This window comes from Sus scrofa, chromosome 6, assembly GCF_000003025.6.
Source record: "Sus scrofa isolate TJ Tabasco breed Duroc chromosome 6, Sscrofa11.1, whole genome shotgun sequence".
Lineage (NCBI taxonomy): Eukaryota > Metazoa > Chordata > Mammalia > Artiodactyla > Suidae > Sus > Sus scrofa.
In genome coordinates, this window is record NC_010448.4 from 156,603,006 (window position 1) to 156,626,621 (window position 23,616).

Below are 23,616 nucleotides of genomic sequence, written 5' to 3' on the forward strand. Positions count from 1 at the left end.
CTATATTCTTTAAGGATTTTCAACTCACTGTCAGCTTTTATTTATTTATTTTTTGGAATATACCATAATTTATTTAAATTTATTTTTATTTCCCAACACACTCTTGTCATTTATGTTTTTTCCTACTGTACAGCATGGTGACCCAGTTACACATACATGTATACATTCTTTTTTCTCACATTACATGTTCCATCATAAGTGACTAGACAGAGTTCCCAGTGCTACACAGCAGGATCCCATTGCTAATCCATCCTGAAGGCAACATTCTGCATCTATTTACCCCAAGCTCCCAGTCCCTCCCACTCCCTCCCCCTCCCCCTTGGAAACCACAAGTATATTCTGCAAGTCCTTGATTTTCTTTTCTGTGGAAAGATTCCTTTGTGCCATATATTAGATTCCAGATATAAATGATATCATATGGTATTTGTCTTTCTCTTTCTGACTTACTTCACTCAGGATGAGTCTCTAGTTCCATCTCCAAGGAAGATACACAGATGGCCAACAAGCACATGAAAAAATGCTCAACATCACTGATTATTAGAGAAATGCAAATCAAATCTATCATGAGATACCACCTCACACCAGTCAGAGTGGCCATCATTAATAAGTCCACACATAACAAATGCTGGAGGGGGTGTGGAGAAAAGGGAACCCTCCTGCACTGTTGGTGGGAATGAATATAAGCTGGTACAACCACTATGGAAAATGGTATGGAGGTATCATAGAAAACTATACATAGAACTTCCATATGACCCAGAAATCCCACTCTTGGGCATATATCTGGACAAAACTTTCCTTGAAAAAGATGCATGCACTCATGTTCATTGCAGCTCTATTCACAACAGCAAAGACATGGAATCAACCCAAATGTCCACTGATAGATGATTGGATTAGGACAACGTGGTATATATACACAATGGAATACTACTCAGCCATAAAAAAGAATGAAATACTGCCATTTGTACCAACACACTTTTTAAAAACTTTTTATATAAAGACTTTTATTTTTTTATTATAGCTAGTTTAGTGTTCTGTCAATTTTCTACTGTACAGCATGGTGACCCAGTTACATACAAGTATACATTTTTTTCTCACATTATACTCCAAAAGTGACTAGACATTTTCTTTAAATGTACTATTTTTACCAACTGCCAGATCTTATTGTACAAGATGAGGATTCAATCAGTGGATACTTACTATGTATCAGCAAACCATTGTAAATCATGGTGATACTGACATGAGAAATAGCCCTGGATGGATTTTTCCATCCCTGGTTCCATCCCAAGATAATTTTCAACCTTGATTGATTTGGAATATTTTATTTGGAAAGTATAATTTGTAGTACTTCAAAATAATAACTTTAAAATCTATGTTATACTATGCACTTTAAGCTTTAAAATGTTGACCACACTCTATGCTACTAAAAGGGACAAATGGATCATTCTATTTGGTGACCTAATCACTTTTTTTAAGAAAGTTAGAGCCTGGGATTTCAGAGAAAAATAAGTAATAAAGGTGGCCTTAAATAAAAGGCCTGTACTAAGGCTAGCTTGGTCTTGGACTCGAGTTCTATCACCCACTGTTTGGTCCTCAGTATTATTAGAAAGTTGTAATCTGAAGTGAAAGAACCTGTACTAGCTCCACTCATATCCATGCTGTCAGAGGGCTGAAGTATTTTTTGGTCAGGCTTTAGTACATCCTAGATGTATTAGAAGTGCAGAGTCCCAGGGGAAGTCACTGAAACTTAATGGGAACAGAGCAGTAGTGTGCTGCAGATAGAGAAACCTTAAAGGAGCAGTCAGACAGTGACTGGGAGATCTAAATAGGATTTCATACACGATTGCTTGGATGATAGGTAGTATTAGTTAATATACCCTTTTCTCCTGACCTACTCAACCCTCCCAATTTACCAGTGACACTATTAAGAATAAGATCACCATCTTGTGCAAGGGACCTTGTTCTTCAACCACATCAGTGATGAGAATCTCATTGTCAGCTACCTGGCAAGTGATGTAATTCAAAAGTCCCATTTGACTGCTCTCTCCTTCACTCTTCCCAGTAGTGCTGTACCTTGGGATCCCCAAGGGTGTGGATCCTAGAGGAATATTGATATGTAAGACCTTAATTAAGGTAGGGAATACCTTTTGGTTTCTTTGCAGATAGACCACAAGTTGCATCTAGGGGTTCACACTGACCCAAGTATCATTGTCGTATTATCTTACACACAGATAGAAGTCACTTCTGTACTGAAAGTAGGGACTGTGTTTCTGAACAATTGAATACATTCTTGATGTCCATAATAGGTTGTGCCAGCCACTGTGACTGGGCATGTATAATCCAGAGTCAGTCTCCTATTGTAAAAATGTATCTTCATTTTACATGTTTATCTGCACTTTCCTTTACCATATGAAAGGACCAAATTAGCTTAAAACAGTAGTGGGAAGGTGTATACAGCTACTGCAGCTGAGAAATTTGATATTGTTTTTAAACCATCTAAGAACTAGATATGGTAAAACATATCTCCACTAAGACCAAAAATAGTGCAAGAGATAGTGGTATTTTGTGAAACTTTATCCATATCAGTTTCTGTAAGTAGCAGATGCCAAGATGGGATTATAGGTACGAAGATCTTGAGAGAAATATTTGCCTGACAGGAGATAAAATGGAAGAATCTTGGGATGTAGCTGATGTAGCTGAGACGCCAATGAATAAAGAAAAGATGACATAGAAACATCCAAGATAGCCACACAGTTTAGAGAAGGTTTGGAAATGCTCTAAGTGTACTTGATTAGTCAAAATTTGCCCTGTCAAACAAGAAAGGTCTTCATTAGTATTCTAGCCATGTTGTCCTTGGGGAGCAGTCCTTAGGAGATGTGACCATGTTATAAGTGTAGACAGTCATTTCAAAGGCTCACATGTAGTAACCAGACATGCTTAATCATTGGCTGTGAGTATCTCCATTTGGAGAATGTCCTTGGTGTTCATGCGCCAAGAAATCTAGAGGTGTGGAAACTAGAGGTTATAACTTCTACCTCACAGGACCCCCTCTTTATGATCTTATCACTAGAGTTATGGTTTTCCAGAGCTGAAGGCATAGGAAAACTTAACACAGAGGAGCCTTATGAGACTGTTCTTAATTAGTTGTTGGGTAATCAAGAACATTTATTGAGAGCCTAATCTTATAATACAGGGAGAATGTCTTCAGAAATGAAAATGTTTACTCAAAAGAAGTCAAATCATGGGGTAGCCAAGTAGGCCCTATGAAAGAGACTAGAAGAATCTTTATTATAGATTCCCTAATTTTACTTAACTGTAATTTTACTTAACCACTGCTGATCATCCTCCAAAACTGACCATAGTATGGTATCTGGCTTCCCACTCTAGGAATTTATGATGCTTGTTCAAAGAGAATATGGTTAACATTACATCGTTGCCTCTCTAGAACACTCCTAGAGAGGAAAGCCTTTCCAATACACAACCCAGTGGACTGATTGTGATCATCTGGACATAGAGGCTGAAAGAGTTCCTGAGATTGGTTCACACACCATGAGTCCAGACCACTTTTTGGTCTGGTATCATCACAATCCCAGAGTAAGGAAATTTACAGGCATGAGATATTCCTGATGACAGCTATCAACAGAAAAATATCTTCTAGTATCAGCTAAAAGTCGAGTCAATGAGGTGAATAAAAGGGATCAAAACACAAGTGGAGAAACTAGAATGTAGACATGGTACCAGAATGCATAATTAGAATAAAAATGCTTGGTTTGGTTGAAAACTAACAGTGTCCTTAGCCTATGATTAAGAGCTATCATCACGGAAATGAACAAATGAAAGATTCTCAAACTTACACTTGAATGGCCAAGATAGAAACTCAAATACTGCATTCTAGAAGGAATTGCCAACAATAAATTAGACCTAATTTTCAGGTATTGTATTCAATAAAGATTCAATCAATGGGTGCCTAACATGTTTCACACATCGTTATAAGTCCTAGGAATTTTTGTAAGATATTCAGTGAATGAAAAATGATCCCTGCCACTAAGCATAATGTGACTGACATAAGTAAGCTTCCCTCATCACAGAGTATTCACGCTATAAATGGAGTAGGATAAAAAGGGAGTTGGGTGCAATAATATAAATTTAAAAGAGTTAGGGTTGAATTCACTGAAGGAACTGGCCCAAAACTAAGAGGGAATAAGCAGGTAACTATTAGGGACGGGCAGGCATGAGCCAGATCTGCTGGTATCTTCTTGATCAAAAAACAGAACATCTTGCCAGAGATTCCTAGAAGATGAGAGGTTTGAATGGTTATCCATCAGCTTTTGTTATTGAGAATTGGCCACCATGAGTGTTCAATCTTCTATGCAATATGTAAACAGCCGATACCTTAAGAGTTTGGAATTAGTCACTTTCTCACTCAGGTTTTCTAGTTGTCTGCCTGAATGTCTGTTTTCCATCCATTTGAAATTCCAGCTACCCTGAGGTTGGTGTCCAGAGGAAATAAGCTACTCAATAGTTCTGCTGGCCATTTATTAATAAAATCTTTCAGATTTTGACCTGTAAGGCTGGCTAGCAAATGCCTTTCCACTTAACTTTTTTATTAAGCAGCAAGAAACTAGGAAATACATTTTTTGAATTAAGCATGTTTTCTCTTTTCTGTGGTGACACTTGGGAGCATTCTGATCTATGGAGATGGAACCTGGCCTCTTGCACTTGACCATTTTCTTTTTTTGCCATCCAACATCGGAGAACATGCTTCTATACTCAAAATAGGCATTGTAAAACCAGACAATCAAATCTGTTCTTGACTTCTGTAATAGGATGTGCAGACCATGTGTCTGAGAGCCACAGTTCAGTTTCATCTCATATAAAATACCTTGATTTTACATGTTTATCTTCACTTCAGTCTACTCACTTAAAGGACCAGACTGGCTCGAAAGGCTCTAATCAAGATATCTTGTTGTATCTTATGAACTGACCACCTCTTGGTCTTGCTGTCTTAAGTCCCAGGAGGAGGGAGTCTATAGATGTTGAGGCAAATGCATGGTTAAGATCAATGGATAATCTTCCTAGCATCAGTTAAGGCCCTAGGTTTTGAGGTGAAAAAAAAATAGATCAAAAACAGAGAAGCGGGGATGCTGGAATATATGAATATGAAATCTATTAGATAACTAACTTCTGGATAGTCTAAAGCAAAAAGAAATATGCTGTGGGGAGGGAACTAGAATCATAGAGAAACTCAGTGGTGGCTGTTCTCTGTAGGACTGGGCTGATAGTAAGAAGTTACAGTATAAATCTAGACTCCTGAAAAGCAGTGAGGATGATAACCATAAAAAATTTAAAAATGGCAAATCACAAATTTTAAATTGTAACCGAAGAATAATATAAATGAAGCAGCAGTACTTAACCATCTCTGGGAAAGTTGTACAACAATGAATGGCAAGATAAGGCTGACCAAGGAGAGCTAAGAAAATGGCAAATAGAACAAGACAGATGGCTGCATGGACTACCAACAACATCGCTCAACATATACAACCAGAAGAAATCAAATATAGATGAGGTTCAGGGCAGTCATAATTGTCATGATCTACCGCCAGGCTTCCAGACGTGAGCCTCTTTTCAGACCTAGAAATCAGGAATGGGAGAACATGATCATGCCCTGGATGAAAGATCCTGTAACACCATGGCAAGTGTACATGGTTACGATCTCCCACTTCTTCCCCAAAGAGCCTACATCTGTGTAACTGGGTTACTAATGCTAGTTCTTCTTTCCCCATGCATTTGATGACTGCGACACAGGTCTCAACACAATATTAATACCTGGAGATTCACAGTATAGTCATTGTACTCCTGCTAAAAAAAGTTTCATGTGAGCCAGATAAGTAATGGCATCCTGGCCCAGCCTCACTGTCCACAGCCTACCCCAATGGTCATTTCCATACATAATTAATATGAAAATGCTTTATCTTTAGCACCCTTAAAATGGTACTATTTTCTTAGCTTATGGGGTAAGAACTGTTACAATGGAGAAGACCAAAATGGATGACTCTAAACTTTGACCTTTGGCCAAAATAGAAAATCAAATATTGCATCTTTGAAGTTAGTGGTAAAGACTACTTAGACCTCATTTTCAGGTCTTCTTATGTAAGATGATTCAGTCAATCAATATATGCTTGTGTATCAGATACCACTGAGTCCTGGTGACAGTAAACTCAAAAGAAATCAGCACTATCAGGAAGTTTAACATACAGTAAAGATAAATTCCCTAGTCCATTAGAGGCTATAAGTGGAACATGATAAAGGAGAGTCCAGCAGGCCAGCATGAAGGATCTTTTTAAAAGGTTGCTCAGGGTTAAATTCACTGAAGGAATTTTGATCCAAAAGGAAAAGGAGGTGTGGGAATAACACATGACTTTGTGGAGAAAACAAGATATGAGCCAGATCTGCTGGCATCTTGCTAAGAAGGAAGTCAAACAACTCCCAGAGAGTCCCAGAAAATGGGGGGCAGGGTGCAGAAAAGAGTTATCCATCAGTCCTTTCCCCTATAATTCATCCTTGCCACTATGGGTGGTAAGTTTTCAATATAAAACAAAGCTAAATTTTCAGCAGTTTGACATTGGTCACTTTCTGACCAAAGCTTTCATAATCATTTTGTTTAGTAAATATTTTCATCTTTCTATTTAAGAAACTTCTGATCTGTTGAGAGAGATCCTGGCTACCTCCACCCTTATTCATGTACCTGCCTCCTCAGCTAATCCGGGCTTTAACTGTCCTCAGCACCTTGTTATGATGGCCAAATGCTTAGACCCAAAATTATGGGCTGTTTTTTTATCTCTGTTAGAGAGATTGCCACTCTCTGGACAGAAAGAAGTACTGAATTAGCCTCCTTGTTCTCTCTTGGTGAGATCTGTACCCGCGTCCAGGATTAATGGTTTATTGGTAGTTCTAAGTAGACACACTTGTCAGCTCATCCTGGGGATTAGCACATGCTGAAAGTGATTTCACCCCAAACTTAAAAATTAAGGTATTTCCTTAGGTATGAAAAAGTTGTTAGATTTAAGTTTACATCACTGCTAATCCTTAAAAATTCTTGAATCTATTGATGTGGGATATGATTGTTTTCTTTCATATAAGCCAGTTATGCTGAATCCATTTTGAAACATCTTTGTAACTGAAATGGAACAACAGTGGGCAGATAGACTTTGCACCTCACATCACCTTTCTTTGAGTCTGAGATTACTGGGAAGAGCCACAGTCTGTTAAGGCTGAGTCTGGAGCTGCCTCATCTCCTGCCTAGGATAGTGTGATGCGGACCATGCCCAAGCTTGGGCTCATCCCAGACAAACCATTGCCATGGATGTTGGAGATGATGGGCAGCATCTGGACTCTTAGCATGAGGCCGTGTATCCCAGATGTCACAGAGACAGAAGAATCTAAGGAGGTGTTTGAATTAGAACTATGCAAGGACAGTTTATCACCTAGATTGCTGTAACTATATCTCCATGTATCCTTGAAATGCTGCAGAATCTGAGGAACTCAGTTTCCTTTTGGTCATAAAACATAGTACATTGTCCCTGGATTTTCCTTAGAAATGGACAATTATTTTAGCATGGCAAATCCAGTTTTTTTTTCACATAAAATCTGAGCATAGTATATATTAGCAATTACTCCATACATCTGGATACTGCAAACCAAACTGATGTTAACTGCATCAGTCAGGATCTCTTGAAAATACCTTCTCAGAAGATGGGAAGGCCTTCAGAAGGGGATGCTACTCTGACCCTTTGGAGGCACAAGGAAAATGTTGAAAAAGAAGATCCTCTGAGTGTGTGCCATCTTAGAGAAAGTTTTCACTAGTCCAGTGCATGAGAGGGTGTTTTAGAGTTATATTGTGCATAGTTCTGTGTTGGACATGAATAAACTTTAGATGGGGAACAACCTGGGATGAACGTGGCCTTGGTATGAATGTCGCAGTAGATCCTGGGGTCATGAAGGGTCTGATAAAGTCTGTCTACACCACACCCAAGAGCAACAAGGTTTTTTATCTTGTGTACTGAACCAGTGTCCACCCCACACTGTTTCTTCCACTGAAGGCCTCATCTAGGACATGCCCTCTAAAATTGACATACATGTTTGTTTGGTTTCTCTTGAAGATTTGAAAGCCCTATGTTGAAGAAACACTAGGATGTATTGATTGACATCTGATTAATCCAAAAGACTAAGAGGCACAGGAGTAGATAAGATAGTACCTTGTTGGACCAAGCCATGTAATGTCTTCACAGGTTTATGTACCTTCTCTTCCTGGTCATTATTCTCAGCACCAAAGGAAATATAGCTGAACCACACAGCATTCCTGATTTTAGATCTTAGAAATTTTTCTGTAAGATATGTAGATGTTCACCTGCATGTTAAAACAGAAACAAAATTGAAGGCATCTGTTACACTCAAGCTCAGACTCACTGCTTTAATTTGTCCTGTTTCCTCTTCTGAGTGAGCATATCTTTCTTCACACCTTAACCTTCTTCCCTCGCTGAGAAATCTGCCAGTTAGCACTGAACTTTTCCTAGGGGAGAGTTCCATTGGGGCTTTCAAGTAAGCATCAGTTCCTGGTTTTGTGCCGCAGATGTGCTTAACCCTGTACAGAAGACAGATGGAACAAAAAATGATTCCTGGGAGTTCCCGTCATGGCGCAGTGGTTAACGAATCCGACTAGGAACCATGAGGTTGCGGGTTCGATCCCTGGCCTTGCTCAGTGGGTTAAGGATCCTGCATTGCCGTGAGCTGTGGTGTAGATTGTAGACGCAGCTAGGATCCAGCGTTGCTGTGGTTCTGGCGTAGGCCGGTGGCTACAGCCCCGATTAGACCCCTAGCCTGGGAATCTCCATATGCCGTGGAAGCGGCCCTAGAAAAGGCAAAAATATTCCTGCCCACAGTCACAGCATCAAGCAAGATTGGGCTACTTGAGGGATGAATTCAGTTCAGAATGGACTTCCTCATTTCAGTGTGTTGCCAATTCGCCAGTTCTATGCTTTGCAGAGTGTCTATAGAAGAAACAGGTGTCTGATTTCTGCAGAAGGCATCTACAGAAGGTTTGAGAATGGAAATTTCTTAGCACTGTTTCCATTTTGGAATAATCTGTGAAGCAGAATTATTAGTTGTATGAACAGTAAATTATCTTTGCGTACCATGTACTTCAAGGTTTTTTTTTTTATTTACCCAATATGATTTCTTTCTACTATACAGCATGGCAACCCAGTTACACATACATGCACACATTCTATTTTCTCACATGATCATGCACCATCATAAGTGACTAGACATAGTTCCCAGTGCTACACAGCAGGATCTCATTGCTAATCCACTCCCAAGGCAATAGTTTGTATCTATTAACCCCAAGCTCCCCAAGCACCCCACTCCCTCCCCCTCCCCAACCACAAGTCTATTCTGCAAGTCCCTGATTTTCTTTTCTGTGGAAAGGTTCCTTTGTGCCTTATGTTAGATTCCATATATAAGTGATATCATATGGTATTTCTTTCTCTTTCTGACTTACTTCACTCAGTATGAGAAAAAGGGGATTGAAAATACATTTAAAGAAATTAATGGCTGAAAACTTTGCAAATCTAAAGGATACAGATAACAACTTATAGGAAGCACAGAGGGCCCCAAACAAGCTGAACCTAAACAGGCCCATACCAAGACATAAGAAAAATGGCAAAAGTTAAAGAGAGGATTCTAAAGGCAGCAAGAGAAAAGCAAAGCATTAATTATAAGGGAGCCCCCATAAGGCTATCAGCTGATTTCCCTACAGAAACACTATAGGCCAGAAGGGAGTGGCAAGATATATTTAAAGTGCTGAAAGGAAAAAAATTGCAACCTCGAATACTCTATCCAGCAAGAATATCATTTAAATTAGAAGGAGAAATAAAGAATTTCTCCAACAAACAAAAGCTAAAAGAGTACAGCAATATTAAACCCATTCTAAAAGAAATACTGAAAGGGCTTCTCTGAGAGAGAAGAGAAAAGAATTAGGATGGAGGAAACCACAATTGGAAAGCAATCACTTAAATAAGGCAGGATACAGATCTAAACATGAAGATGTTAAAAAAAAAAAAAAAAGACATCAAAATCATACAATGTAGGGAAGGAAAGTAAGAAAATAAAGATTCTTTTTTTTATTTTAATGATGTGTCTGAGCCTATATGAGTATCAGGCAAAAGCAAGCAGATATAGGAAGGGCTTAACATCATGCTTAAAAAACAGGGCAGCCACAAATCAAACTTTAAGGCTTAAAAAGGTTAACTATACTAAACTATAAATGTCTGTGTATTGGAGATTATTCATAAATACCATTCTCTGTATCTTAATCCTATTAAGTAGGAAAATATTTAAATATAAAGAAATAGTTGTTCTAAAGGAACATAATGACCATCCTACTTGGTAACGTCGTCCTGTGGTCTTTAAGCCTGAAACTCAAGTTTTGAGAAGTGTGTTGAGGGTGGTCTTAAGGGAAAGAGCTGGAGTGAGGCTGGGACTGTACCTCGGCTGCTGTTCAACAGTCCCTTGTCCTGTCCTGTTACCGACAAAGCCGTGATCTGCATGGCAAGAGAAATACTAGCTTGATTCAAGTCTGGACAGGTAGAGGGCTATGGTTCTGGCATTATGCGTACTGATGTGATAAGTCTTGAGGGCTAGAGCTTCCCCTTCTCTGGTTCAGCCAAAGTAAATTCAGTGTCTGAGAGCTGTTTTTTAAGGCCAGCTCTGGGTCATTGAAGGCGGTCGTTTTCATGCTTCAGGAACAGACTGGATGATATTTTCTCCGTAGCTGGAAAATCTAATCATCTTCATATTGTTGGACAGGATAGACTAGTACTAGTCTGCTTATACATGCAATCCCACTTCTTGACTAGATCATGTTGAATGTTCTAATTTTATCGCCTTATTTGGGATTCTATCTCGAGAGCAAAGCCAGCGACAAGAATTTGGGTGCTGCTAACAAGAATTTGGGTGCTGCTAGTATAAAGCAAGGAGAGTAGGTGGTGTGAAGGGAAGGAACCCCAACAGGGAAGATAGAGGTCGAGGTCCTGACACAGTGCACTTTACCTTGGTTCCCCTTTGTCTGAGCCTGAGTCTATATCCTGAGATTGCTGGAGCCTCCATGGAGCCTTGGGTGAGACCCTCAGACAATGAAAACAGTAACATCAAGCCGGGAAAAAGCAAGATCACCAAGAGCATCCCATTGTTTCACGTGTCATTTTATTTGGCCTTCTCTTCAACCACTTTCAAATCATTTTCTGTAACATAGGATCGGTATTTTCATCTGCGTTTGTGTTTTAAAAAAAAACTTTCTTCAGGTACCTTTCTTTTGAGAGATAATTCACATACTGTAAAAATTTACCCTTTTAGAGTACACAATGCAGGGGTTTTTAGTTATTCACGAAGCTGTGTGATGAACACTACTAATTTTAGAACATTTTCATCACGCCCCCAAAGAAACCATTAGCAATCATCTTGCTTCTTTCAGCCTCTGGCATCCATAAGAAAATATTTTTCTTAAAAGATGTCCAGTAGTTACAAGATAAATTTCTGGGCTTTTATGCTTTTTTTCTATACAAAACTGCCTATAAAATTCACCAGATTAAGATGAAGATAGTAATTTAAGGATGTAGAAGGTGATGAACGTTAATTGTGTTCTTGGAAAGTAGAATATTGATCTTATTCTTGTAATGTAAGAGAATGAGTGCCATAAAGTGTCTTAAAATCATGAAGCCCTTCTCCTTTTTAAAAGAATTCAGGCAAGTCTATAGCTCTGTCATCTGAAATGTAAAATGCTTGAGAGATTCCATTCCTGTCACTCTGACTTTGGATTGACAGCAGGTCAGTGTGAGTCAGAACAGAACAAAGTATTGTAACCAGGACATATTTGCCACAAGTGTTTTTTAAAAGAGCACAGGTAATTAACCACAGTGTTTCCAGGTCCTCTGGTCTGGATTTGACCAAGGAACAAGGTAGCAAGCAGCAGCTCAGACGACTTCTTTGAGAAACATGTGTCAAGGTTAAGAACAAAACATTAGAGGCACTGGTGTCAGTTCAGGTCCTCCAAGAAGCAGGCACCAAAGATGGAACCACTTTGGGAAAAAAACTGTAAGGGTAATAGGGGGAAGAGAACAGGATTGGATGGAGAGACTTTGGAGGGCAATGCACGTCTGACACTGAAACAGAAAAGGAAAGGATTTAGGTAAGAGGGACACAGACTGCAGTGCAGCTCTGAGAAGTTCTGGCCAGCCTAAGGGGAGCACTAGCACAAGATTTCTATAAAAGGGTCTGGCAAATACAAGAATGGGCATGCTTCTCTAACTGCACTATGCTCTGCCATTGGCTAGGAAACTCCTCCCCCCCAAAAAAAATGTGGCCCCCTTGAATGCTGCAGCATATTTGAAGGGGCATTGGCCAGAGGATGTTCCCACCAATGATTCTTTATGTAGATGAGATTCCTGAAGGAAAATCTGAGAAGCATAGGCACATTGAGTGGAGAAATCTGTGAGATACATGTTTGAAAGCATTTCCTCATTGGTTCTCTTGCATTCAGGAAAGTATGAAGAGCCCAAATCCTTGAGAACCCACCTGGATACTCTCTATGCAAGTTTTTCCAAACTGATCCCTGACATTAGTTTTAGTCGGGCATGTAATACTTATCCAACTTGATATATAAGATTGTTCCTCAGCCCTCTGATATTTTTATAAAGGAGATAAGGGCCTGCTAGTGCTACCAGAGATACCTTTGTCTCTTATACTAAGCCTTGACCTATGTACTAACCATCCTTATTTACAGTGTCACCCTCTGTAGAACATGGCCTCTACTTAGGAACAACTGCACATATTTACTGTCCTTCTGGTCATTGTTACCCTCTACCTTTAAATGCTAGAATCAATGCATTACCAATAGCACTCTCATCTAGAGGGACATTTTCCTAGGTACCTGTAGTAATATCTTCAGCATTTGTGTATCCACTGTGTGCCTGGGACTTCTAAATGACCTATATTCCATTTGAGATCTTCAAATTTCAAACTACTAATATCTTGGACCATTCAAGAAATTATCAATTAATGAGAGCCTTATAGATTTTAGGGATATTCTATTCAGAACACTAAATTTTATACCTAAAGAGAATATAATCACAAGGCAATCAGGTAAGCCCAGGCAAAGGGCTAGAAGAAACATGATACTAGAATTATGACATGCCACAATGCCATCAAAATACTATTGATTATCCTTCATAAATAGCCATGAGTGTCAGATTTCCTTATGTAGGAATTTAAAGTCTATATTCTAAGGGAGTGAGATTAACTGCACACTAGCCTTCCTGGAACATCCCTGTAGAGACTAAAACTTTCCAATATGGTAGCATAGTTGAGTATTAAATGTGATTATTTGGACCTGGTAGCTGCAGCTGACCTTGTAATATCAGCGCACATGTTATGAACCAAGACTGCCTCTCGGTCTTCCTATCATTATAATTGCTGGAGGAAGGAATTTATGGATACTGAGAGATTCCTGAAAGAATCAACAGAAATGCTTTCACTTAAGGTTGCAGGTTGTGCAATAAATGAAAAAGGGATTTGAAAAATAGAACTGGGGATACTGGAATATAGGAATGAAAAACCCACTAAATGGCTCCCCCCAAAAAATCCCAGTGGACGCTTTGTTCACCAAAGTCATAATGAATGTGTTGACAGCTCACTAAGAAATTCAGTTGTGGCTGTTACCTATAGCCAGGGCTGACAATAATAACATCACAAATCTAGAGTTTGCAAAAGCTATGGTGGTGATACATCCAGAAATATTTGGAATTATATGGCAGTGCTTAACCATCACAAGAAAGTTTGGGACAATTATGAGTGGCAAGATAAACAGGGCTGACCCATGGAGACTTAATAAAAAACAAAGTATTCCTAAAGATAGGATAGATGAAGAGACAGGCATGAACATTACAGCTCAAGCTACGCAACCAGAAGGCAACCAGAGGAAACCAAGCATGGATGATGCTGAGAGTAGCCATGACATTAGAGTCATGATCTCTTGCTAAGCTTCCAGATTTGAGTCTCCTTCCAGACCTGGAAACCAAGGACTGAAAGAGCGGCTGGATACCCCAGAAGACCCTCTAACACTATGGCACATGTATATAGTAATTTCCCTCTTCTTCCCCAAAGGGCCTAAACCTACTGCCTGAGTTTCCAACACTGGTTATATCTTTCCCCACATTTTAGACAATTTATAGGACAACACTGATCTCTAAAGAGCCATAGAGTAATCACAACCTCTTGTAGAGACTGCATATTGGGCAAGATAATTAATGGAGTTCTGTCCCAAGATTAGTGTTCACACTCACCAATCATAATTTTCCAGTACTTGACTGAATAAATTGAATGAAAGTGCCTAGCAGCTGGCAGAACCATAATATTGTTTTTCTAGCCTATGAAGTAAGAACTACCATCACGGAAAAAATAAGACAGAAGAATCTAAAACTTGCTGCCTAACAACCAAGATAGAAACCTAAATATTGCATTTGAATGGTACAGGCAAAGAGGAGTTAGAACTAAGCATCAGGATCTGCTGTATAAAATGAGGATTCAGGGAGTTCCCGTCGTGGCGCAGTGGTTAACGAATCCAACTAGGAACCATGAGGTTGCGGGTTCGATCCCTGCCCTTGCTCAGTGGGTTAACGATCCAGCATTGCCGTGAGCTGTGGTGTAGGTCGCAGATGCGGTTCGGATCCCGCGTTGCTGTGGCTCTGGCGTAGGCTGGCGGCTACAACTCTGATTAGACCCCTAGCCTGGGAACCTCCATATGCCGCAGGAGTGGCCCAAGAAATGGCAAAAAGACAAAAAATAAATAAATAAATAAAATGAGGATTCAGTCAATCACTCAGTACCTACTACCTATCAGATACCACTGTGAGTCCTGATGACACTTGATGAATGCAAGAGAAATACCCCTGCCATCAAGAAGTTTACTTAATGTGGACTGAACATAAGTAAATTATCAGGTCCCTTAGAAAGTGTTCACACTGTAAACAGAGTAGGGGAAAGGGGAAATCAAGCATGCCTGGGTACAAGGATCTATTGCTTAAATGGTTAGTCAGGGTTGAAATCATGGAAGAAACTCTGAACCAAACCTAAAAAGAGGCGAGGGGGTAAGCAGGTAGCCATCTGGAAGAGGCAGATATGCGCTGGGTTCTTCTGGCATGTCCCAGAGTGGAAAAGAGAGAAACTCGGAGTCTCGGGAGATGGGAGGCAGGAGGAATTAGGTAATAGTTCCTAACTTGCTGATTGAGAGTTGTCCCCATGCTCTTCAGTCCTCAGTACAGTATATATAAAAGAACTTTTAGCAGTTTGGAATTAGTCACTTTCTGACCCAAACTGTCTAATTATATGTTCTACTAGATAACATGAATGTGTTTATCATGCTCTAATTTGAGGAATCCAACAACCTTAAGGCTGGAGCCCTGAGGAAACGACCACTTGGTTCCATTGACCAGTTGGTCCTCCTTAGACTTTAAGATTCCACTTCTGGGACCCACTCTCAAACTAATGCTTTTTGACTCTTCAACGTGCCAATAATCACAGACATAAGTATTCAGACATACAGTTCCTTAAGTGCTGCTTTTCTCTGAGGTGATTCTTTGAAGGTTTCTGATCTGTTGAGACTTCCTTCTTGACTTCATTCATCACCTCCTCATCAGCACATCCAGGCTCTGAATTTTGCTTTAACTGGCTTGAGCAGCTTTCTATGAAGGCCAAAATTTAGCCACCAAATTACAGGCTTCTCTATCTCTAAACTAGAGGTCTTCCCTATACTCTACACAGAAGAAAGTACTAAGGAAGCCCATTCTATTGTGACTTGGTGAGCTCTGTACCCGCTTCTAGGATTAATAGACTGTAGGGCTGACCAAAGTAGAAGAGCAGATCATCTCATCCTGGAGTTTAGCACATTTTGAAAGTGCATGCTTCCCACCTTCCCTTGTATGTTAAGTTCTTTCCTAAGGGAAGATGGAAGCTAATAAAACTCAAGTTTCCACATTACTATTTACCCTTACCCTTGAATTTAATGTTCTCTGTGTGCTGTAAGGCTGAGTTCAATTGTCTTTTTCCACATGACCAGCAAGGAATGCAAGACAAATTTTGAAATCTTTCTAACCGAAACAGAATAGTAGTGGTCAGACTTTACCGCTCACATCAAAGTGCTTCATTGTGTCTCAAACAGTGGGAAGAGCCACAATTTCTCTGGGCCTTCTAGGGTTGGACATGAGTATATAGTTACTTTAGCTCCTGCCTGGGAGAGTGTGATGTAGACTCTGCCAAATCCAGGACTTCTCCTAGACATGCTGAAAATATTGGGATGTGACAAGCAGCATCTGGCATATCATCTCCAGTGCAAGGCTACATGTTGTAGGAGGCAAGGTGTGAAAATCCGTGGAGGTTCATGAATTTTTCCCATGCAACATGGGTTTATCAAGTTTTAATAATAATAATACCAATATATTCTTGAAGTTACTGAAATCACCAATTTACCAAGGTTCCTTTTAGTCATAAAACCTGGAATTAGAGAAAATTCAGGGTCAATATACTAAGGTAGACCTGAAATGATGTTATTTTAACCTGATGTGTGATTCAGGCTTTTAGTACTCAGAGCAGAGCATTATACATAAATATTTGCAGTACCCAGATGTATGGAGCGACTGAACAGATACCAATGTTCACCACATCGGAGGGGACCAAAGACCAACTGTTGGTGGTTGAATAAAGCATGTATTCAGTTACGCTCAATTCAGGCAGAAGGTCCATTAGATGATCTCAAAATCCTTTTTTGTTGGGTCTGGTGGAAACATAGGTCACATGGAGTTCCCACCGTGGCACAGTGGAAAGGCATCCAGCTAGTATCCATGAGGATGTGGGTTCGATCCCTGGCATTGCTCAATGGGTTAAGGATCCGGCATTGCTGGGAGCTGTGCCATAGGTCACAGACAAGGATCGGATCCTATGTGGCTATGGCTGTGGTGTAGGCCTGCAGCTGTAGCTCTGATTCAACCCCTAGCCTGGGAACTTCCATATGCGGCAGGTGCAGCACTAAAAAGCAAAAAAGAAAAGAAAAAAGGTGCTTTGTTCGTCTACTCTAGCACCTGCTAGGAAACTAGAAGAATAGAAGAATCCACCTCTTGGAATTCACCTTTCCAATCTTGATCACTCTTGCCAGACTAGGAAATCTTGCCTGAGGATCACCAACACTGGCACCAAGGGGATAAACTCCTGCCCATCTAATTCTACCATGTCTTGCATTACCAATGTGTGAGGCAATGTCTTTTGTGAATAAAATGCCAAAATGCAATTATCCATGTAAGAAAAAGACTTCTAAGGGGGAAAAGAGGGAACAGGAAAAGGTGGGAGAGCCTTCAGATGGAGATAGGTCTGACACTTATAAAAAGAAAGGATTGAGTTGAAAAAGTCTTGACTCTGTAGCAACCCTGCGAAAGTTTTGACCAGGCAAACTAGATTGCCGATAGAATCCTGCATTGGACTGAACCAAGCCTTGGACTGGAAAAAACCTGAGGCGAACGTGGCCACAGCATGAATGTGGCTGTAGAGTCTAGAGATGTGGCAGCTTCCGTTATTGCCTCATCAGTATTGGAATTAATAATCAGGTACTCGGATTTAAACTAGGACAACGACAACTAGGTTTCAACTCATGGGCCAATGGCAGATACCACTCATAATCTGTTGAGAGATCACATATTTTCTAAGCATCAGGAAAATACTGGGTTGAATTATCAATGGACCCTCAGGGAAGGATGTGATATTACTGCTCTGCAAAACAGTTGCTTGCTTCACCTGTTCTGAGACATCTATCTCAATATTTCTCACATTTATAAAATTGCTTTCCAAACCTCTAAAACTTCTCAATCTTTGTCTCAACAATGCTATTGGCTATTCTGAGATATGAAGAATTTCTTGCTGTATCTCAGAACCATCTACACAAACCCCATGTTACAGTAGTGTTCACTTTGAAGACTTCACTACACAGCACAGTGGTAGAATATACAGAAAGATGAGAAATTATGCTTGTCCTGGGCTGTTGGTTTTACCTTGACAACCAGATATGATATTCTTCATCTTAATGTATAGTGGTAGATTCACACAGAATATATACTAAACAATATTCAAAAAGTAAAAATTAAGTTTACAATATAATTATATTTTTTATATAGTTAAGTAATTTGGTATGGCTGATATGGTACCTCATTTAAACCAATACTTATCATTTGTGATTGAATGGTGCTCATGATACTTGTGAGATCAATTTCCTCATGACAACTGCTGGGAAATCATAGAATTTCCAAGGGTAATATTAGTTATCTACACTGACAGGTTTTCTTACAAGCAATAAAAATTGGCATCAGAGGGGGTTTTATTTAAAGAGCTTATCAATAACATGAGTGTTTATTTTGTCTTTGAGAATTTAAAGAATATTTACATTTGGCAGACTAGTAGGATTATAATTCCACATAGTATTGTAGAAGGCCTGACTTTTCTCTGAAATTAGCCTACGTGGTTGTATTCTGGTGTCACTTCAGAAAATAGTCCCTATGTTGAAAAAAGAATGGTGTTGTTTTGACTTACTTTTGACCATTCCAAAAGACTGGAGCATAGGAATAGGAGTAGAGGAGCCAGAACTTTGTCTAGTGAAGACATATACTAATTTCGCACTTTGGACATTCTCTTCATTATCTATGGCACAACAGGAAATCTCAGTAAATAACATACCATTCCTACTTTGAGAAGTTAAAACCTGTGAACAAATGTAGATGTTTGAGTGAAGGTAAAAGAATGGAAAAATGTGTTAGGCATCTCCAGAACTATTGAACTTTCTTAGCCTTGTAGTTAAAAATGGAAAGTCCAAGGTTAGAAAATTTTTATTTTGGAATATTACATAGGACCTAGAATTACTATTCTTGAAGCTATGTTCATGTATATAATACCATGAACATTAAGGTTAAAAAAGGTTGACTATACTAAGTTATCAAACAGATAAACTCTATATAGTAGAAATTATATACAACATCTGAAAAATACACATACATGCTTTAATCCTAAAATAAAGAATTTTTAAGCAACAATAGATGTTTGGTCTAAAGGACACAGAGATCATCCTATTTGTGGTGACCTAGTCCCATGGCTTTAAAGACTGCAACTTTCTAAGGTTCTGAGAAATAGAAGTATCAAGGGTGGCCTTAAGGAAAAGACCAGACCAAGGCTGTGTTTGGACCTGGACTCAAGTTCAATAATCCATTGTCTTGTCCTGTTATTAGCAAAACTATAATCTGCATGATGGGAGACATGTTAGCTCCATTCAAATCCAGGCTTTCAGAGAGCTGAGGACTTGGCACCATGTGCACCAACTGGTAAACATTGACAGTATCTTCCCATTCTCTGGCTTATTTAGGATGGGTCCCTACCTAGAGCTGTTTACAAGACTGGGACTGGGCCATAAATGGCATTGCTTTTCATGTCTCATAACAGACCTGGCTGATTTTGTGCTTATAGTCAGAAAATCCATGTGGCAAAGTGTAAACTACCAAACAGAGAAGACTACTGGTATGTTTGCCTATAATCCCCCATCCTAGAAGAACAAAGATCATGTTTAGTTCTTTAGTTTCTAAATGCCTTAATGTGGGCTCCTGCAGAAGAAAAGCCTGAGATAAGAATTAAGATGCGGATGAAGTGAAGAAAGAGTAGGTAGTGTGGAGGAAAGGAACACTAACATAAGGTTGCACTGTTGGACTGACACACTGCCTCTTTGCCATTTCTCTACTCCTGCTTAATTTTCAGAGTCTACTTCCTGAAATTTCCTGGAGTCTCCAAGGAGCCTTTTCCAAGGCACTTCAGATATTTAAAATTATAAACCCAATCAGGATTATGTTGTCTAGAAAATAAGACCACACTTGAATATCAACCTATGGCTGTGTATCAGCCATATGTTATGGATGGGGTAGAGAAGGAAAGAGTGGGTGGGGAGAAACTCTAGTACTTTGCAGACCTGAAGCAGGAGACTTTGACTGAGGCTCTCCATTGGCTGAAGAAAAACTTTCTCAGATGTATACGCCAGTCTGTGATTGCCCAAAAAGGAGTCCCGAATCAGAGAGGAGTGGCTCCTGTTACCCTGCTGAGTTCTGTCATTAGCTAGAAGCATGTGAGAGAAAAGTATTAAGTGGAAGGAGATACAATTTCAGGACAGTTTTGAGAAATTCTCAGCCGGGCCATTGTTAAGAGCAGGGCAAAAATTACCCTGATAGAATGCTTTGAGCTTGAAAAGGCATCTGCAGAAAGAATATTGAGAAAAGGACAGTTTTAGCTTTAAGGCTCCATTTTGGAATAATATATTGGAACTGGAATAGTTTTTCTCACCAATGATTTTGAGAACTCTGTGTAATACCTTGCACTTTAAGCTTAAAATGTTGACCATCCTCTAAACTTTCAAAAAATAATGTTCTATATTTTAGAGACTATATATCCTATTACATATTTTAATCCTAGAAACTAAGAAAATACTAAATACCAAATGTTTTTAAAGAAGGAACAAAAATTATCCTGCTGGGTGGTGACCCAGTCCTTTCGCTTTGAACCCTGAAGCTCTGCAACATTCTGAAAAATAGCATTATCCATAGCAGCCTTAAGGAGAAATCTGGATTGAGGCTGGGGTTAATCCTGGACTCAAGTTCAATAGTCCATTTTCTTGTCCTGTGAGTGGCAAATTGTAGGGATATACTAGTTCTGATTAAATCTAGGCTGTTGAAGGGCTGAAGTTTTGGCAGGATGCATTACATCCTAGACAGGTTAGACGCATTGGGTCCCAGGGTTAATCATCAAATCTTAATGGAATCACAGCAGTATTATGCTAGGGAAACAAGACCATAAAGGAGCCATCAGGACTTTGGGTAGTTGTTGGGAGGTCTAGTTATCATTCCATCTGAGATTTCTTTCCTGATATGTAATACCAGTTAATGTACTCTCTTCTCATATATCCTCACAAATTACCACAGTAAGAGTTAGCCATTGGCACAGAATATGCCTCCTGTTATCTTTCATTCTCCTATCAAAAGTGATTAGGACATTATTTTTAGTTGGTAAATGATCCAGTTCTAAAATTACGTATTAGAGGCTGCTTCCTGGCCCTACTCCTCCTAATAGGACCTACTGTGTCCCCCAAAAAAAGGTGAGACTTAGTGGCCCAGCCCTGTTGTCATCGGACAGCAGCCCTTGGCAGGCATGGCCTCAATACAAGTATAGACATAGTTTCAGCAGCAGCTGGACCCTTGGTCAATTTCTTCTCTGAAGTAGGTCTGTGGGATTCCAGAGAATTATGTACAAAGAGATTATGGTTCCCATACTTTTATTTATTGAAGGATCTACTCCTTTTTCTTCCATAAGTCCTGATCATCAAAGCCTTGGACCTGAGGAAAGGAGTTGGGTCATTCCCATCAATCCTAGGTACAAGTTACCAACATTTCACTTCTGATCAGCTTAACCTATGGCTGGATGACAGCTGTTTTTAAGTATGACACTGTGATCACTTGAATTTATCTGCCCTATTTCTTGTACTGTTCTGACTTGAATCACTGAGTGAAAGCCTTTGCAGAGAATATTAATAGCCCCTGAGTATACCATTGGAGCTGTTTGAGAGAAATACCACTTTGGGGCATGCTGGCATGGCCCTTATTCACCTTCTACCCCCCATGTCTACGAAGCTTACATGGGATGACTAAAGAATTCTATATGATTAATATGTGAATTGACCAGTGTTCACAGGTCAGTAAGTCTGGGCTTTACCTAAAAAACAGGTAACAAGATATGTCACTTAGAATGTTAAAGTCATCTGAGAAGATATGTCAAAGTCCACATCCATAAGACTACAGGCAGTGTGTTGGTTCAGGTTCTCTAGGAAGCAGGCATTGAATAGAACTATTTTGGGAAAAAGCTGTAAGGATAACAAGGACAAGGGACCAGGAGTGGGTGGGGTAAGACCTTGAAATGAAATACAGATATTACATCTGAAAAAGAATAAGGAAGGAGAATTGGGTAAGAGGAGAGAGAGTAGAGGGCAGTTCTGACTGGGGCTCCCCACTGGCTGACCAAGAATTTCTCAGATTGCCTACAGGAGTCCTGTACCAGAGGGAACTCCCAACGTGACTCTAAGCATGCCATGCTCAGTCAATAGCTGGAGCATACCAAGAAGATTATTGCCTGTGTGGATCCTGCAGTTTGGAGGGACAGCAGCTACAGGATGTCCCCACTATCTATTCATCTTGTCCATGATCCTCATGAAAGGAAACCTGAGCAGCACATTTACAATGCACTGGGGAGTATTTCCCTTGTGGAGAAATAAATCCGTGAGGTGTTGCATGGCAAGGTAATTCCTCCTTGGTTCTCAAGGCTTAGGGAAGTTTGAAGAACTAAAATCATAATAAACCACATATGTGCCTCCATCTGATGTTTCAGGGCCCCATGTTTTTCCAGAGCCCTGACCTTAGCATAGAGAACTACCCAAATTGAGCATGCAATATGTTTTGAACTTTGTCTCTAAGCTAGCTCCTCAGCCAGCTCCTCAGCCTCTGCTCTCTTTCTATAGGAGGTAAAGATTTTCTTATAAACTCCTAGAAATGCCTTCTAGTCCTCACATTTAGCTTTTACCTATTAATTACTTTTCAGTTACTTAGCAAACCTCTGAAGAACATTGATTCCATCTAGGACAAACCAACCATCTCTGCTGTCCTTCTAGGCTGAATCATTACCCTGTACTGTCCAATATTTATGTCATTGCATTTCCAATACCGTTATCTCCCTAGAGGGACATTTTCCCAAGGTACAATCAGTGAAATCTTCAGTAACTAAAAGGCCACTGTGTTGCTGGGATTTTTCTGCATGACCTTTATTCTATTTGACATCATTAAAACTGCATCATACTGCCTGATTTCTTGAACAATTTCCATTACTGTGTCATTCCAGGTCTTCCAAGAGACAAACAGCAAGTTTGAAGTAAACACATAGGTGATCTATTGAGGAAAACACCATATGAAGAATGAAGGGTAGTGAACAGCAACAGACGGGGTTCAATACTAGTCTGATATGTGGGAGAGAAGGGAGGACTGGGTATAAATAGACTCAGATTAAAGGACAATATTGGAAAGACACTATGGATTTCTAGGGCAAAATCCACCTCTAGGAGGTTATCATGGAACAAGAAAGACCCAGAATTTGTAACAAGTCATGGTTAGTCACTGGCTGTGAGCACCTGGGCAAAGGGTGGCCTTGTTAAGAATGCTTCAAAAAATCTGGATATGTGGCCACTGGAAGATATAACTACCCTCCCAAAAGGCACTTCTCATCATGTTTCTGCCACTAGACTCAAATATTCATATGTCTTCAACCATGGAATGTGTACTAAGGAAGGGGAGTATGATCAGATTGTTCTAAATCATTGGATAATTCCAGAAAGTATCATTTATTGAGAACCTTATCTAATACAGAAAGATTCTGTTCAGAAAGCAAAAAACTTTTACCCTA

General features: G+C 39.7%; 1 long non-coding RNA gene across 3 annotated transcripts in view; it reads right to left on the bottom strand.

The window, feature by feature from the left end:
* The window catches only part of LOC102158888, a 277,481-nt gene that overhangs the window by 3,151 nt on the left and 250,714 nt on the right, over positions 1–23,616 (bottom strand). For all 3 annotated transcript variants that reach the window (XR_002345486.1, XR_002345485.1, XR_001309424.2), the window contains one exon: positions 8,253–8,404. This is a non-coding gene — a long non-coding RNA (uncharacterized LOC102158888). The remainder of the gene's footprint in view (positions 1–8,252; positions 8,405–23,616) is intronic.